Source organism: Lepisma saccharinum, chromosome 23 (genome assembly GCF_977018435.1).
Source record: "Lepisma saccharinum chromosome 23, izLepSacc3.1, whole genome shotgun sequence".
Classification (NCBI taxonomy): domain Eukaryota; kingdom Metazoa; phylum Arthropoda; class Insecta; order Zygentoma; family Lepismatidae; genus Lepisma; species Lepisma saccharinum.
In genome coordinates, this window is record NC_139251.1 from 36,740,416 (window position 1) to 36,757,349 (window position 16,934).

General features: G+C 36.6%; 1 long non-coding RNA gene and 1 pseudogene across 2 annotated transcripts in view; both read right to left on the reverse strand.

Moving 5' to 3' along the window:
* The window catches only part of LOC146005188 (uncharacterized), a 431,331-nt gene that overhangs the window by 15,976 nt on the left and 398,421 nt on the right, over positions 1 to 16,934 (reverse strand). Inside the window, exon 5 of one of the 2 annotated variants that reach the window (XR_014443993.1) lies at positions 5,569 to 6,166. The exons of the other annotated variant lie outside the window; for it this stretch is intronic. This is a non-coding gene — a long non-coding RNA (uncharacterized LOC146005188). Of the gene's footprint in view, positions 1 to 5,568; positions 6,167 to 16,934 lie in introns of those variants that run through there. 2 annotated transcript variants of the gene reach the window in all.
* On the reverse strand, positions 4,853 to 5,821 carry LOC146005468 (FMRFamide receptor pseudogene; annotated as a pseudogene).

Sequence of the window (16,934 nt, forward strand, 5' to 3'; positions counted from 1 at the left end):
TGAAGATTATGTAGTACAAAAATAATATTTTAAAAACATGGTCCATAGATATCACAGCTAATACATCTCAGAAAGCTTTAACAAGTACAATTCTCGTAATAAGAGTATGAGGAACACAATGTGATTTCAAAATATAAGAACACACAGAGATGTGTCTTTACATTCAAATGCGTTGTTGACAATTCGTTAGTGTTTGTTTAGTTACGTGTAAATCACAAATACTAACATAATAATAATGTCTTAATTGAGCGAGTGTGGTCGTACCTAACCTTATTTATTTGCAAAAAATGGATTAAAATGGGATGTAGAGCAACAGCAGTTTTCCCGTAATGCTTATGCAATAAATTTATAACAAATGTAGGGAAGAAAGGTAACGATTGGTATTACCAATTTAACAAAATCTAATCCTAAAACATGTAATATATATATAACTTTCCATTTACATGTATTAAATATTGTTAAATGAATTTACATTTTTCAATTTTCTTTAGAAAAGAAAGCAACATATATAACCAATTTAGATAATAGGTTCATACAATAACTTATCAATACAGGTGAGATTGAACTGTAGAGGAAATTGCACAGGCTAACCATTAATATAAAGTGCGTGTACCATCTTGTGAAGCTCATCGATTTCGTCACCTACAAATGCTTCAGTTCGTATGTTCATGCCTGAGGATGGTGTAATTATCAACTTCCCCATTTGTTTTGTATATTTCCATCAAATTCAAATCAAGTCCTTGTAGATACCACGTTAGTTGTTTGTTCTAATTAGTGCTTCATTCAATTTGAAACTTCCAAACCCCACACGTATCCCAGCTGGCTAGCAAATCAAACAAATACAACACCATATCAAATACTGCAAAATCAGCAAATGGTCCACTAAATATACAGAGCATGCGAACAGAACATTTGTAGATTTATAAAAAATACATACAGCTTAGAGTTTATTTACATGTTCCTAATTGTTCACAAACCTTTTCGAGCAGCCGTTCTCGCATGATATTACCTATGAAAATGTAGCAAACGGCAGCTAAGATATCAGTAGACAAATTGCCCATCGCTATATTTGTGCTTTTTCCCCTTTAAATTCCAATCCAATTAAAAACACTAAGTTGCTGACCAAGGCTGTTTATTAAGATTAAAAAAACACTTAACATGTAACGTTTCAACCCTGTATCAGGGTCTTCCTCAGACGAAGAACTAAACTAAAAATGATGAAATACACACACAGAAAGTATATACCTAGGTATACACATAGCAGGGTAACCAGCCACATAAAAACACATCATGTTGACAGTCCTCATCTTGGACGATTTCTCTAAAGAAATTACATGCATATCGCCTCTTGACAGTTGACTAATAATAATGTTTTTTCCTCACTGTTAAGTGATTGACAGGTGAAGATTAGCAAGAGTCTGGAACTACCTATTTATCATCCCCCCACCCCTCCTGCCTTTTTGGATGTGGATGAATACCTCCTCCCTTGGTCTTCTTCTCTTCTCTTTTTTCCTTTTTCATTCTTCTTTCCTCCTTCCTTTTTTCATCCTTTCAACTTTCTCTAACACTCTCTTCCATTCCTAGTTTATCTTGAATCCTCCATTTCAATTCAAGATGTCTTCTCCTTTCTTCTCTATTTCTTTTCTTCCTTCCATTCTCTCACTAGTTCTCTCCTCTCTTTTCCTATCCGTCTAGCCGAATCCCATCTACTTCATGTCCCGTTTCTCTAGTGTGTTTGAATATGGCATTCTTGTCTCTCTCTTCAATCTCACGTCAACCATGTGTTGCTTTAATCTGTCTTTCAGTCTCTTCTTCGTTTCCCCTATATATACACTTTCACATCCTATGCACTTTACCTCGTAGTTAACCCTTTCCTCTTCTTCATCTTGCTGGATATACTTAGAGCAGTGCGTCTTCTCTTCCTGTAAGTTCTTATACCCACTTTCCTCAGCACTTTGCATATCTTCTCTGTGGCCTGTCCCATACTTCTTATGCCAAACCATCTCTCTTATTCTTTTTCTTCCTTCTCTTCCGATCCTCTTTCTTCTTCTGTTGATGTTGTGTCTGTCTTTCTTTTCATAGCCATTCTCTTCAAGTTGTTCCCACAGGCTATTAATCTTGATTTCTTCTTCCTTTTCTCTGTGCATATCGTTTCTATTCGGTCTTCCATGTTCCTTATAAAATTTCGTTTTGTTGCGTCACACACATCATTTCTTTTGTGGCAGAACACTCCTGCCGAACACTTCTTTTGATACCATACAGCCACAATCAAAATTCCTCTCTTCTTTTTCATCATAATATCCAAGAAATTTAAAGTCCCTTCCTGTTCCGTTTCGAGCTCGAGGAATATTCCTTTTATTTCATCTTCTATATCTTTAACTAGCTTACTCAGCTGTCTCTTCGTTCCCTTCCATATCCAAAAACAATCATACACATATCTACCAAACAGAATTAACTTGTCTTCTCCATTTATTATCACTTCCTTTCCCATTCATTCATAACCAATTCCGCCAGCACAGGGCTCAAGCAAGAGCCTATATTCAGACCTTCACTAATCTTGTTGATTTTGCTTCCCATTTTGCTGTACCCATTGTCCCAAATGGTTTCCAGGGCTTGCACCACTCTCTTACTATCCCATTTTCCTACAATGATTTTCCTCATCGTCTTTCTCACTATATCCACTACGTGCCACCTTTCGATGCTCGGGAACATGCTTCTCATATCTAGACTAGTCATTGCGGTTTTATCACCAGTCTCCTTCAGACTTTTTATAAGATCCACCACCTGCTCACTGTTTTTCACTGCTCTGCTTTCTTGTTCTCTCACTAACACTTCAATTACCTTTTTTGACTTCTTCTCCAAGGGTTCCAATATATTGTACCTGCAATCCATTACTGGTCTCAACTTTATCGCTTCTCTATGTATCTTGGGAAAGCCTTTTAAACTGGGTAGTCTTCCTGCCTCCAGGCTCTTGCTAATCTTGACCTGCCAATTACCTGTCAGCGATGGAGACCCATTAGTCAACTGTCAAGAGGCGATATGCATGCAATTAGTTGAGAGAAATCGTCGAAGATAAGGACTGTCAACATGATGTGTTTTTGTGTGGCTGGTCACCCTGCTATGTTTATATATACTTTCTGTTTGTGTATTTCATCATTTTAGTTTAGTTGTTAGTCTGAGGAAGACCCTGATACAGGGTTGCAACGTTACATGTAAAGTGTTTTTAAATCTTAACAAACAGCATTGGTCAGCAACTTAGTGTTTTTAATATTGAAACAAGGCTTAATTATATTACCATCCAATCCAATATTGTTTAGGAATGGAACTCTGCTGATGTACAGATGTTCTCCGCTTACTAGCGTTTTATTTAAATTAATGACATATTTTGTAAAATTGTGAACGAATATGGACAATTCAAATACTAGTACCTTTGCCATCGACTGTAAGAAGAATCAACAAGCATTTACCAGCTCCCATGAAAATAGGTAATAGGCTGGCTAGTTAAAAAAAGAGCTAACCGACTGCCTAACTATGCGCAGGTAACATACAAAGTAGGTACTTATATCAAAGTGTTCACAACATCTACTCTTATATGTAGGAAGACCGAAGCATATATAAACCTTGTTAGGAATTTTTTAATATCACATCAATGAAACAGTAAAAACAGTAAATATTACAGAAGCAGATAAGCTCGACAATTGTGGTTTATAGTGATGGGAAGATATATTGTCTCGAAGAAAGTTTATAAAGAATCAATAAAAATGAACATGTATACATTTTATCCACATAAAGCTTTATAAAACATGACATATGTATGTGTATGCATGGAACACTGACACTGGTGGTACCAATAAATAAGGTACAACACATACGCACATATTCCAAAAAGATTAATAGGTTGACGATCTGTGACGATTGAGTCATTAATAATATTGTTTGCAAATTTAGTAACGATTGAAAAGTAACATTAAATGTGATCAAAGTTTCAAGTAGTTCTTGTAATCGTTGTAAGTATGAATGAACATAATTCGATGTATTTGAATCAGGAAAGAGTAAATATAGACAAATTATGCTTTTAATATATAAGATTTTGGTTACATCGAAAATGTAAATTAGGCATTCGATGTGTACGAGAGACCAGCTTACTGAGAGGAGTATGCTAGTGGAATAAAGGCATACCTCATGTAACCATTGAAGAGTAATTTTTTATTTACCACCTGGGTTAACTGTACTTATTTTTCAACAGATATATGTAAGCAAGGATACAAAATTTGCATGTCACACACTGTTTCATATTCAGCATCAAACATTAACTATCACCTACAATGAAATTGGGCGCCCGTATAAATGTCCTCTATGGCCACATGTCGTAAAAGTGAGTGAGAAGCAAGAATTACGTGTATTAGTATTTTCTTGTTTTTTCAAAGCAGAAGACTACAACATTTGACTATTTGTTAAATTTTATCAGTTTATTAATGAGTACGATAAAGTAAATAGAAAATTGGAAGAACGAAGGACATGCTCTTAGCTAATAAAAAACGCACATCTGAGTAATAACATTATGATTATTCTCTCTTTTACGATTTGTTTTTTTGCAAATTTTCCTATTACAGTTATTTCGTACCTCTCTCCCTGATAATACTGGTTGTAGAACACATATTACAAAAGCGGAGTGTGAAACGAGAACGTGAATTGTCGTAAACCGCCGAAAGTATCGGGTTGTGAGCACCATGTGGCAACGTTGGAAATTCTTCCAGCCGCCAAATTTCTTACAGCAGAGCCTAGGTCATATCAGACCCTTCGTTTGGCTGAAGCAGACAACAGTATTATAAATTCAGCAAAGTGCATTAGTTTAAATGGCTGCAAGGGATACCAGCGCCTGGAACTTGTCCCGGAATATGACGTAGATGACGAAATTAATTGAAGAGTTCAGAGTGACAAGGAGATTGCTCACCTGAACCATTTCAACAATCATGATTCCCTCGAAGGACTCGAGTACATTGTTGACAAGTGCAAGAATATTGCAGACAAAAAACACGACGACAACACACAGGAGCATTGTCGCAAGTCCCATTTCTCTTTCCTGTACCTGGGAAAGATTCTCATGGTCCCTGGTTGCACTTCTAACCTTGAGGAATATGGCGATGTTGAAGATTGCCAAGCAGGCGAAAGGAATAACGAACATGACGAAGAGATACCACCAGTTGATATATATCTGTATGTAGAGATTGTTCATACGAAGAGTTGATGGTAATATCCGATACACAGTAGTGTTCAGTGTCGGGTGCAGATCTTCTGTTTGTGTGGTTTCCAGAAAACGTGGAATGTTTTGCAAGATGGAGAATATGCTCACCACGGTGACATACAACAATGCTCGACCATATGCGCAAAGTGCATTAGCCTTCAGAGGGTGGCAAACTGCCACAAACCTTTCTAGGGAGACGGCAAGGGTGAGGTACACGGAGCCAGTCTGAGCTATAAGAGCGAGGGGGTACACGTATGGCGCTATCTTGGGGAACGTGTGCCAAAAGTAATTCGAGAAGAGGTCTGTATACTGATATATGCACGGTATACCGAATACAAGGACAGAGGTGACGACCAGGACACTATCGAAGCCTGCGAGCCCCACAAGAATGACACTCATCGCTGACCTCATTCTTGGACTTGACAAGATGATCATGGAAATGACATTTCCAAAGAAGCCTATGGTACCTATTGAACACAGGAGGATACCGTTTGTGACGAATCCGAAAAGATCTGGACGATCCTCACCATCAAGTTTGCTTGATGGGTACAGATGCCCAGGAACATGTTCAGACATGATGACTTTGATATCTAGCACGGCAGCGGTTATTATGAATATTACTAAGTTGAGGCACATTCACAGCAATGCATTAAGACAATTGATTAAATCTTTTACGGATAGGCATTCATAAGTGCTAACATTAACCCCTTCAGCCTGACACCCTTCTTTTAAATATCAACATCCAATTTGAAACTATTGTTCACACAACTGTGCGATATGTGGACTTAGCACAATATGTGCAACCAATACAATCACTTTGGTACAAAGTATTTGTCCTTGAAAAATTGATTCCAGGTGAATATTTGTCTTCAATCTTCTTTGAAGGTTGTAGAATTGACTTACACCTCCAGGAAGGTGAGCCTGGAATGAAATTCAGAACTTTGTTAAGTGTTTAATGGTACTGTAACACGATCTTGAAGTATATTTTGATACGAAGCAAGTTTTTTTCTTTTCAAATCGAAAGTGTAATTACAGAAACATGGTGTACGTACCTTACAGTCCGGTAACTAAGAGGGGAGGGGTGCCCAACATTTACTGTAGATTCTTGTAAAACAAAATCGGCTGATGCCAACTTAGCACCCGTTGCCATAATGATTGAAAATAGTGCCCAAAAATCTGAACTGCCTTTTTGTATTTTTGGTGTAGCCACCCACTACTATAGAATGCACAAACAAGGAATCTAATGAAAAGATAAATCATACCTAAAGAGCATTTTATTTTATCAGTTTGACTCACTAGGGTTACTCGGTTAGGTAATGAAAATATAAAAATATCTAAGGGCAAGATATGTTCACTTAGGCAAATGTAAATACAATGAACTCTGTTTCTAAGGTAATCATATCTGCACATCCCACATTCATATTCATTTCTTCCCTAGAGCATAATTACATTGATCAAATTGACCTTATCTAGTCTGTAATTTTCATGATAACATAACATCAGAGTACCAACATATAGGCTGAATGAAGTATTTTACTTTACATGTGTACTTTATTACATGATTTCCGAGCCAATACAGGTTACACTTTTCACATAATTTACAATATACTCGCAGATCTGGAGGTTGTTCACAAGTTTCTAACCATAATTCCGCAAGAACTCAAGATTTATACAATCATGCGCACAGAAAACTGAAATGATATAAAACAACCATTCACTGACCTTTTACCGATGACCAACTCAATGCATACATTACAAAAGAAAAGCAAATTTAAGAATGCGAAGCTACAATACCTAATAGACAACAACGCTCCAAGCGTTAAATATAATAATTAATAAAATATTTTGCGTAGCAGAGAAAAAAGACATATGAGATCTGAATATGTTACATACGAGTACGTTCAATATTTCAACAACTAGGAGTAACGATATGAAATCAAAATTACTAATTCACCCAGTGTGTTCATGCGGACAATCTTAGGATAACATAAAACCCATTTTCTTTGAGTCTTCTGCAGAAATATATATCTAAAATTTCTAAAATGACTGACAAATTGTCAAAATTATTCCTTTAATAATTTAGAGGCAATTAAATAATAGAATATTTATTGTATTGGCCTAATACACAAATTGGTTACATGCCTCTGTCTTTTTAAAGAAATTGGAAAACTTAGAAATTTAATTTAATTATCTGTACATAAATATGGATGGAAATTTATATTTATTATTTATAATATTTATTATAATAATATTTATTAAATTATAACACACTATACGATATATTTTTGTTAAAATGGTAATTCCAATTGTTATTTTTCCTTCCTTTGTTAAAATAATTGTAAAGAATAGGAAGAAATATGGGCGTTTGCTTTAATCGAATATTAATAAAAAATAAATATCATTAGCAAAGTTTGTCTGAAATTCCAGCTATAGGCGCCTACGGAGAAATGTACTTATGCCCACGAAAATTCCTCAAAGAACACTAGAAATTCTGCTATCATTTGTCAATCTTGCCCCACCCCACAAATTTATTTGAAATTGCTCTGCTTCTCAAACAGTCAAATTATGATTTGATGAGGAAATAGATCAATATATTGAAGAAGGTTGAAACGTAATTATATATAGCAAGGCAGAAAACAATACAACGTGTATAGGTGGCCGCGGTGGCTCAGTCGGTAACGCGTCTGACTACCATGCTCAAGGTCCCGGGTTCGATCCCCGGCCGGTTCAAATCCGGGAACTTTTCTAACGATGGAAGCGGTCCCGGCGCCCACCCAGCGTCGAATAACATGGGTACCTGGGGGAAACCCTGGGGGGTAAAGGCGGTCAGGGGCGTGATGCTGATCACATCACCCCCACTCACGACCGGATCAAGAAAGTGTGGGGCGTTACCCCCACACCCCCTATACGCCTTCATGGCGTTGTGCTAAGCACAGGGGAGCACTTTACCCTTTTTTTATCTTTTTTACGTGTATAGGATATTTGTATAGAGGCTCAAAAGTTGCATTCCACTCCAAAATACTGCAAAATTCTTCCTTTAGGTTTCTACAAGCCACTTGCTACTTGATCCACTCCCGTGGAATATTGTGTTGAAACTCTATTAAGAACGTTCTACATGACTAGAGTCTGAGAATGCAGCCTCATTCGAATCTGTAAAAACAGTTGCCAGTGATACAAGTGTGAGTAATGACTTCAACAATATTTTTCATGCATTACAAAAGCAGTTACAAATCTTAAGAAGAGGCATCTTTTTTTCTCTTTCTGAAAGTGTTGAAATTGTGAATAACTGTTGAAAAATTAAATCATGGTAAAGGAAATTTGTAAATGTCGTTAAGATGAAGGCGGAGCCTACGTTTTCTTAAAACTCTGGTGCGAAGAAATTAACACCTATACTAATCACTCCCAACGGTGAATAGTATACATACCATGTCCTTTAAGTACCAACAAAACTTTTAAGTTTATATTTTCATCCGTACCAATTTTGTGCACCTGAATTTCATTAAACGTGTGTAATATATGTTTCAAAGCGGGAACATCATTTATGATAACCAGGGAAAGGAGTTATATGTAAATACATATTTATGTACGAAGCTGAAATCAGTTATATTATGTATTAGTCTCGAAAAATTCAGTTTTTATTTTCCATATTTTTACATGTTTTGGCTCATATTTTAGTTATTTTTACATATCGATTCCATATTTCAGAACATTTCTCAACATATATTCCATATTCGCGAAACAACTACATGTCCCCGTGTGACCGAATAACTGACGATTTTGAAATACACTCCCATTACCTACATCTTGCGATATTAAACGCAATTTTATAAATCCATTTTAAGAGACAACAGAAGGAAATTTACCTTTGAACATTTCCAACACTTAGAACAAAATTTTGTTATTCATAGTTTTGAAAACAGAAAATAAAAACACATTTTGTGTTGTGTTGCAATTAATGTCAATGTAAGCGTATTGTATTTTATTTAGCTCGTTTAGTGTCTTAAATTATTGAAAAGGTAAATGTTACAATTTTAAGTCCAAATTTAACTCCATTTTTGATGAAAATAACTAAATATGTATTTATCACATTTTTAATACATATAAATCCTTTCCCTGATGATAACCTTGTACAGTCACGGACATTTCTGGCCTGTAACGACCCTATTGAAGAAGCACTGAAGCAAGACCACGATGTCTGGCCACCAAGCGCCTTGTGAGTAGACAACCCAAACAACATTGCAATTCTGCGGCTTGTATACCAGTCACGGAGTGATGCCAAAGACAAATACGAGATGAAGATTGTCGGACGTAATGTCTCGTGTTCTCGACATGGAATAATACTCGGTCCACGTTACGTTCTTTGTTTGGGAACGAACCTGACAATCTGGGTTTATATTTTCACTCCTTGCATTACAGTAAATTCCATATTTTACAATTATATTAATGCATTGAACGAAAATAATACCTAGAACAACATCCAACACACGTTCACAACACACTTGCCACACAAATGCACGTGAAAACACACACACAAAGTTAAATTTTAACTTCCAAGTCAATGTCCAATAACAGTAAACTGAGAAGCATGATGTGCGAAACGTGGGATATTTCACAGAAAGAATGCGTCTATTTTTGACATACGTGGTTTCTATTAACAACGAGACAATTATCAGAAATTAAGATGCATTTGCTTTTTCATGTGCTGAGGAAGGAAACAGACTGACTGGAAAATAGAAAATGTAGTGCTATTGATAGTGTGTTGGTAAGCGTGCAGAGCTTTCATCAGCGAGGCCTGGGTTCGATCCCCACCATGCGCAAAAAATGTATTATTTTCTAGCAGTGAACAAGTATATATTATATTGTTCTCTAGGAATTTTGACGAAAAGATACACATCAAATTTAATATTTTAAGGGATATAGAGATTCTCTATCTTGGCTAAGGATATCTTCTCAGTGGTTCCGTAGCTACGATTCTCCGGACCCTTCCACCAACTTGTCTTATTTACTTTCTTCATATCTACTCACGAAATACCACGAATCTAACGAAAACCCACAGATATAGTTAGAAAAATAAACACACCTCGCATCGAAGGTTCCAGGCTCGAGTTCTGGATTTTTTGCGAGGGTGATTATTGCTGTGTATCTATTTATCATCTTCGTCTAAAAAACATTCCTCACTACTTTCACACCAACTTTCACGTTCCCTGTAAAATTATTACCTTTCCATGTTTCAAAATCGTGAGTGCTGTCTAAAGTAAATACTTTCATACTTGCGTTTCCATGTTCGAAACCAAAGTAATACGTTTTTTTTATCTCCAGCAAATGACATTGAAATCATTAATAACTGTTTTTTTCAATGTGATATTGATATCAGATATTGAAAGAATAAAAATGGAGAATTTCGCTTAAACCAACTTATAAATGATCATGCCCTGATGAAGAGCGTAAGATGCACGATCAGAAAACCTCAATGTTGCACTGAAAACTGCAGAGAACAATGCTGAATTATGAACAGTGAACGGTTTTCCTATGCTTTCAACAACTCAACAAATTTTCATTGGACTTACAGCTTTTCTATGCTTTAATGGGCTATAAATAAACAAGGGAGAAGAACACAGGCTGGTTTGATGAACTAAATTGTAAACTAAAATATTTATTAAAGAAACAAAACACGTTCACGATTTAAAATAAGGTATTCAATTTCAGACACATTCCACCAACTGAAAGAGTATTTTCAAAGTTAATAATATTTGGATAAGCGACAAATCCAAACTTGACGTTGAGCCCGTAAAGCACTTGATAATCATCACAAAAATATACTTTTACTTGAGCATGCCCTTAATTTGGTGTCTTGATTGTGGAAATAATGTGTTGCAACAAGCAGTAGTATGTTTTGGAGAGCGTTTATAATCTCTTGTGTACTGCATGAGAATACTGAAGTCATTTTTGGTTTCCTAATCAAATATAAATTATTCATTGTAATCAAAAGGAAAGTCTTTGTTTCTTTGCAGCTGTTCATGATAGAAATTCAATTGTAAATCAAGTTACCAAATTAACAAATATTTATCTTACATATTTGTGGTATGTGCTCGTATGCTTTATAGAGAATGAGGAAGAAAGCAGATAAAAAAGGTAGAAAATTACTGTTCTTGGGTAGCCTGTCCTGCTTTTGCCAGAAAACCTGATCACCATACTGAACCAAGCCATCACATGAGATACTGCTTCAATAAGATCCATTTCTATGGCCAAATAACTCCAAAGAAGGTAATAAAATTGTCATTGTGAGGAGACGGAGAAATAATTGCCTCCTATCTTACATTATACTCTGTATGCCTAGTGTGGTTTGCCTGTCCCTAAAGAGTAAGCTAAAGACAAACTTCTGTCGGTTGTAACGCGTGTAAATGTTTTGTTCCAGCTTACAAATCACATGGAATACCTTCGCTGGCTTCAATGTGCTGCACAAGGTCATGTTCGACTGATAAACAGATACCAAGTGACTCCGCGGCCAACCGTCAGAACTTCAGAGAACCTTCTGTAACTTCGCGAGGTTTCTTCGCATCCCTGATAAAGCGCATGCTCCGTGTAGTCCTCCTGGCACGTTTTGCATAACTGGGTAACTAGCAGAGAGTTTGGACTCGGGATATTTTTTGAACTCAGAGAAAAGTAATGATGTGCAGAAAAAACATATTTTTCTGCATGTTTCGATTGTGAGCTCAAATGTTGCAGTAAACATAATTCCGTGACAAACAACAACAATTACATTAGCCAGTCATTTCCGAGAAAAAAGCGCTTCAAAGATTAGAAACTTAGCAAGCGTTACTCACGAGACGAATATATTGTCCGACTGTCAGAAGGCACTGTGGTGTGGTGTAGCGTATTAGTTTGACACGTATAAGGTACTGGGTTCGATTCCCGTTTGATTGAATCCCATTTTTTCTTAACTCAAGCAACTATTTATTTCATTTTATTTATTGCGCACATTCTTATTTTATTTTCTGTGCGAATTGTTGAATTTTGAATTGAATTTTGTTTTCCAAACTTTTACGACAATTACTTGTGAATAGAATTATTTTTATTCCTTGACCATTTTCTCGAAAGAAATGTATACTTTTCGCCAAGGATAACATTTTTTGGAGAAAACACGTGGACAATTTAGTATGTAAATGTTTGTAAAATGATGAGAAAAATGGAAAACTATCGTAAAAAATCATTTTCATAAATAGTATTGAAAACGGTAAAATAGAGATTTCCACCCAAAAATAAAGAAAAATATATTTCACCTTTATTTAAAAAAAATATTTTAAAAAATGCAAAAATTAGTTGCTCGAGTTATTTAAAAAAAATTGGGTAGTTTTGGGAATCGAACACAAAACCTTCGTAACGTGAAACTTATTCGCTACCACGGGCTACCTGGCCACTTAAAAGTCATACAATAGTTTCGCCTCATCAAGGCACTTGGAAAGCATCGAAACCTTCAAGCGCCTTTCCTCCGATTTTTTCTTCTTTTAAGCCTACTTTATGCACAGTATGAAAACTAATACCGGACTGGACCTACAGTTTAAATTGGGATTCCAACCACTTGCGTCTAAACCGGGTATCAAACATTTCCTTGAAAATTGCTGGCTAACGTGCGATATTATCAATACTCGTTTCGGGCATGGATGTGTGTGTTTGTCCCATTGAGAATAAAGAGAACATGGAAAACATTAACATGTGTGACAACTGAGAAAAATGTGAAAAAGTGGGGATTCTGACGAGTAGGTGTATTCCTTTAATTTAATAATAAAAAAAACTACAGGGTACCCAACCACTATACAAAGTCCCGTTCCAAACCGTAGCCTCTCCTTCTCAGATGAAATCAATAGATATTCGCAGTTTGTGACTTGTGTGCCTTTTCCTGAAAAACTTTAGTTTACAATTTTAGTACATCATTAGTTCTTCTCTCTTGTTTACTTATATTAATAACTAAATTTCTATTATAGTATGAAAATACATTTCACTGTTCACAAGTCATGAATTGTAAACTGTTAAAAAATAATGCATTGTAAACTGTTAAAAATAATGCATTGTTCTTTTGAGTTTTGAATGCAACATTCAGATTTTCTGATCGTGCATCTTACGCTTCACATCAGGGTACGATCATTTATAAGTTGGGTTAATTAAGCGAAATTCTCCATTTTTATTATTTCAATATATGATATCAATATCACATTGCAAAGACAGTTATCAATGGTTTCATTGTCATTTTCTGGGAATAAAAAAAACGTATTACTTTGGTTTCGAACATGCAAACGCAAGTATGAAAGTATTTACTTTAGACAGCACTCACGATTTTGAAACGTGGAAAGGTAATCATTTTACGGGGAACGTGAAAGTTGGTGTGTTGACAGAATGTAGCTACTGCCATATTAGCACTGACAACTAGGTAGCGATTTAAATGATAACGTGACTGCATGCTTTTCGCTAATAAATAACTGTGTTTTTTCAACATATGCACAAATGTACATCGTCACTTCGGAACAAGAAATTTTCATCTTTGCTGCTTTCAGATTACCAACATACGAAGTGGCATGTAATTCAAAAGGTTTTGAAGAAACCTATGTCTTATAAATAAGGTTGGATGAAATTAGACAAAAAAAGGTTACCTTCCGCTGGACTCGAACTCAGGTTGCCCGCATGTTAGTCCGACACGGTAACCAACACTCCAAACGAGACAACACGAAACGTTTTTTGTAAGTAGTCCACTGAAACAAAGTTTCTTTTCAAATTGCTAATTCCCAAGGTATTACATGCGCAGCCAGGTGTGTCTTGCATTTTCTGTACTTTCGTTATTTGGGTAGCTTTGGTCTCTCCCTAAGTTAATCACTGGAATAGTAAGGAATGTTTTTTAGACGAAGATGATAAATAGATACACAGGAATAATCACCCTCGCAAAAAACCAAAACTCGAGCCTGAAACCTTCGATGCGAGGTGTGTCTCTTGTTCTAACTATATCTGTGGGTTTTCGTTAGATTCATGGTATTTCGTGAGTAGATATGAAGAAAGTAAATAAGACAAGTTGGTGGAAGGGTCTGGAGAATCGTAGCTACGGAACCACTGAGAATATATCCTTCGCCAAGATAGAGAATCTCTATATCCCTTGTGATAGAGAACCTATTAGAAGAATGAAAGGACAGATTAAAATATTAAATTTGATGTGTATCGTTTCATCAAAATGCCTAGAAAACAATATAATATACTTGTTCACTGCTAGAAAATAATACATTTTTTGCGCATGGTGGGAATCGAACCCAGGCTTTGCTGATGAAAGCTCTGCACGCTTACCAACACACTATCAATAGCACTACATTTTCTATTTTCCAGTCAGTCTGTTTCCTTCCTCAGCACATGAAAAAGCAAATGCATCTTAATTTCTGATAATTGTCTCGTTGTTAATAGAAACCACGTATGTCAAAAATAGACGCATTCTTTCTGTGAAATATCCCACGTTTCGCACATCATGCTTCTCAGTTTACTGTTATTGGACATTGACTTGGAAGTTAAAATTTAACTTTGTGTGTGTGTTTTCACGTGCATTTGTGTGGCAAGTGTGTTGTGAACGTGTGTTGGATGTTGTTCTAGGTATTATTTTCGTTCAATGCATTAATATAATTGTAAAATATGGAATTTACTGTAATGCAAGGAGTGAAAATATAAACCCAGATTGTCAGGTTCGTTCCCAAACAAGGAACGTAACGTGGACCGAGTATTATCCCATGTCGAGAACACGAGACATTACGTCCGACAATCTTAATCTCGTTATTTCTCTTTGGCATCCCTCCTCAATTTATAAAGATGTATACCCGTGACTGGTATACAAGCCACAGAATTGCAATGTTGTTTGGGTTGTCTACTCAAGGCGCTTGGTTGCCAGACATCGAGGTCTTGCTTCAGTGCTTCTTCAATAGGGTTGTTACAACCCAGAAGTGTCCGTGACTGTACATAAAGGGTAGTGTACGCCAATGACAGTTGGTAACCCTGTCAAAACGCAGGTTTCCATGCGAAGAAATCTCCTATGCTCAGGCAGCATGGCGTTTGAAGGAAGAGGGTCGAACCGAGCATTCAACAATAAAACAGAAAAATTGTTGTTTTTATTTTTAATGACAGAAATAAAGTTCAGTTAGTTACAGTAGAATAGGTAAGACAAGAAACTCCTCGCGGCCTCACGCCCAAGCCATACGTAGGGGAAGGACGCACAGAAGCAGGGTTGGCAGTGCATACGGGTCAAATGTCTACGCAGAACGAGAACACAAGAAAACTAAGCAAGACGATCTGAGTGGTATGGTGGTAAACATACAACTGAATGACCGCGTTCTGCTAAGATGGAATCAATTTTGAACATCTTCAAACGGGGTTTGTTAATTTTCACCAAGGAATACAATTCTGGTGTGCGTCAAAGGGGGTGTTGTTTTGAACGAGCCACTGAATGAATCATAATGTCTTTTCGGGAGGAGGAAGAAGTCGCAGGATTTATTTGTACGTTATGGCATGAGGCGTTGTCAATAACAACAACACTGTTTCGTGTCAAATTTGTGGTATTAATCGCCAAAAGATTTTCCAGATTTGAACATTAACCGCCAGCATGTACAACAATTACACGTTGCCCTTTAGACACCGGTGCTTTGACGGCAGCCGCGGTTCCATCCACCCAAGCTTCTTTCTTTGTTGTCGAGCTGTGAAAATAAGTCCGTCAACGTAAACAATGGGTCGTCCTTGTCGACGAAAGATTTTTATGGCTTTGAGGTACGTTGAACGTAAACTTCTTATTTCGTCCTTTTCTATAAGCAATTGTCTATTATTTTCTGCTTTTCCCACTTAAACTCTAGGTCACGTATTATCTTCCGCACACACCAGACACTGCCTTGGAACTCTATTCTTTGTTTCAAAACCCTTCGGATACCTTCCCCGTCCGTAAGGTGAAATTCGTGCACAACACGCCTAACAACACACTTATCGAACTCGTCTATATGACTTTTGATTTTTCGGCGAGATCGTGTTCTATGGGGCGTATGAAAGTGTTTCTTCAACGTAGTGCATGCTTTAATTTCTATTAGTACAATTCTTCTCACACTGCTGAAGGAAACACCACATGCGCGAGCCACCCTCCTTTGCAATTGGTTTTCGGACATACGAACTCCCACCTGGTCTTTCATAAATGCATTGACATTATATACAATTTCTCGCCCTTGGCTGTGGATTACTTTCCGTCCTACCGAGTTTACTTGCTTTCTCTGAACTGCAAGCTTCCATGCTAGCAAGTACACTGCACACAAAACAAACACACACTTTAAATGAAGACAGGCAAGTCGATCGCATTGTTTCTCGGTGCTCACACAACATTAAGACGTTCGGCAACCCTGCCTGTGTGCACGATAGGGGAAGTTCGCGCATGCGCTTGCCGCGTTTCCGATCCAGCACATCGGTGGGAGAGTTTCTTGTCTCACCTCTTCTACTGTAGTATTCAAACAAAGTAAGAAATATGGTAAAATTCAGCTACCATATTATTATGTCATTGAATCCAAAGAAAATTGTTACACAGAGTAAAAAAGTTCTAGAAACTAGAGTTATGGATAAAGTTACCCCATAGCTTTTAAAGTTTATTATTGATCGAGGTGTGTATAAGTTAATAACAAAATATAATAACTATGTA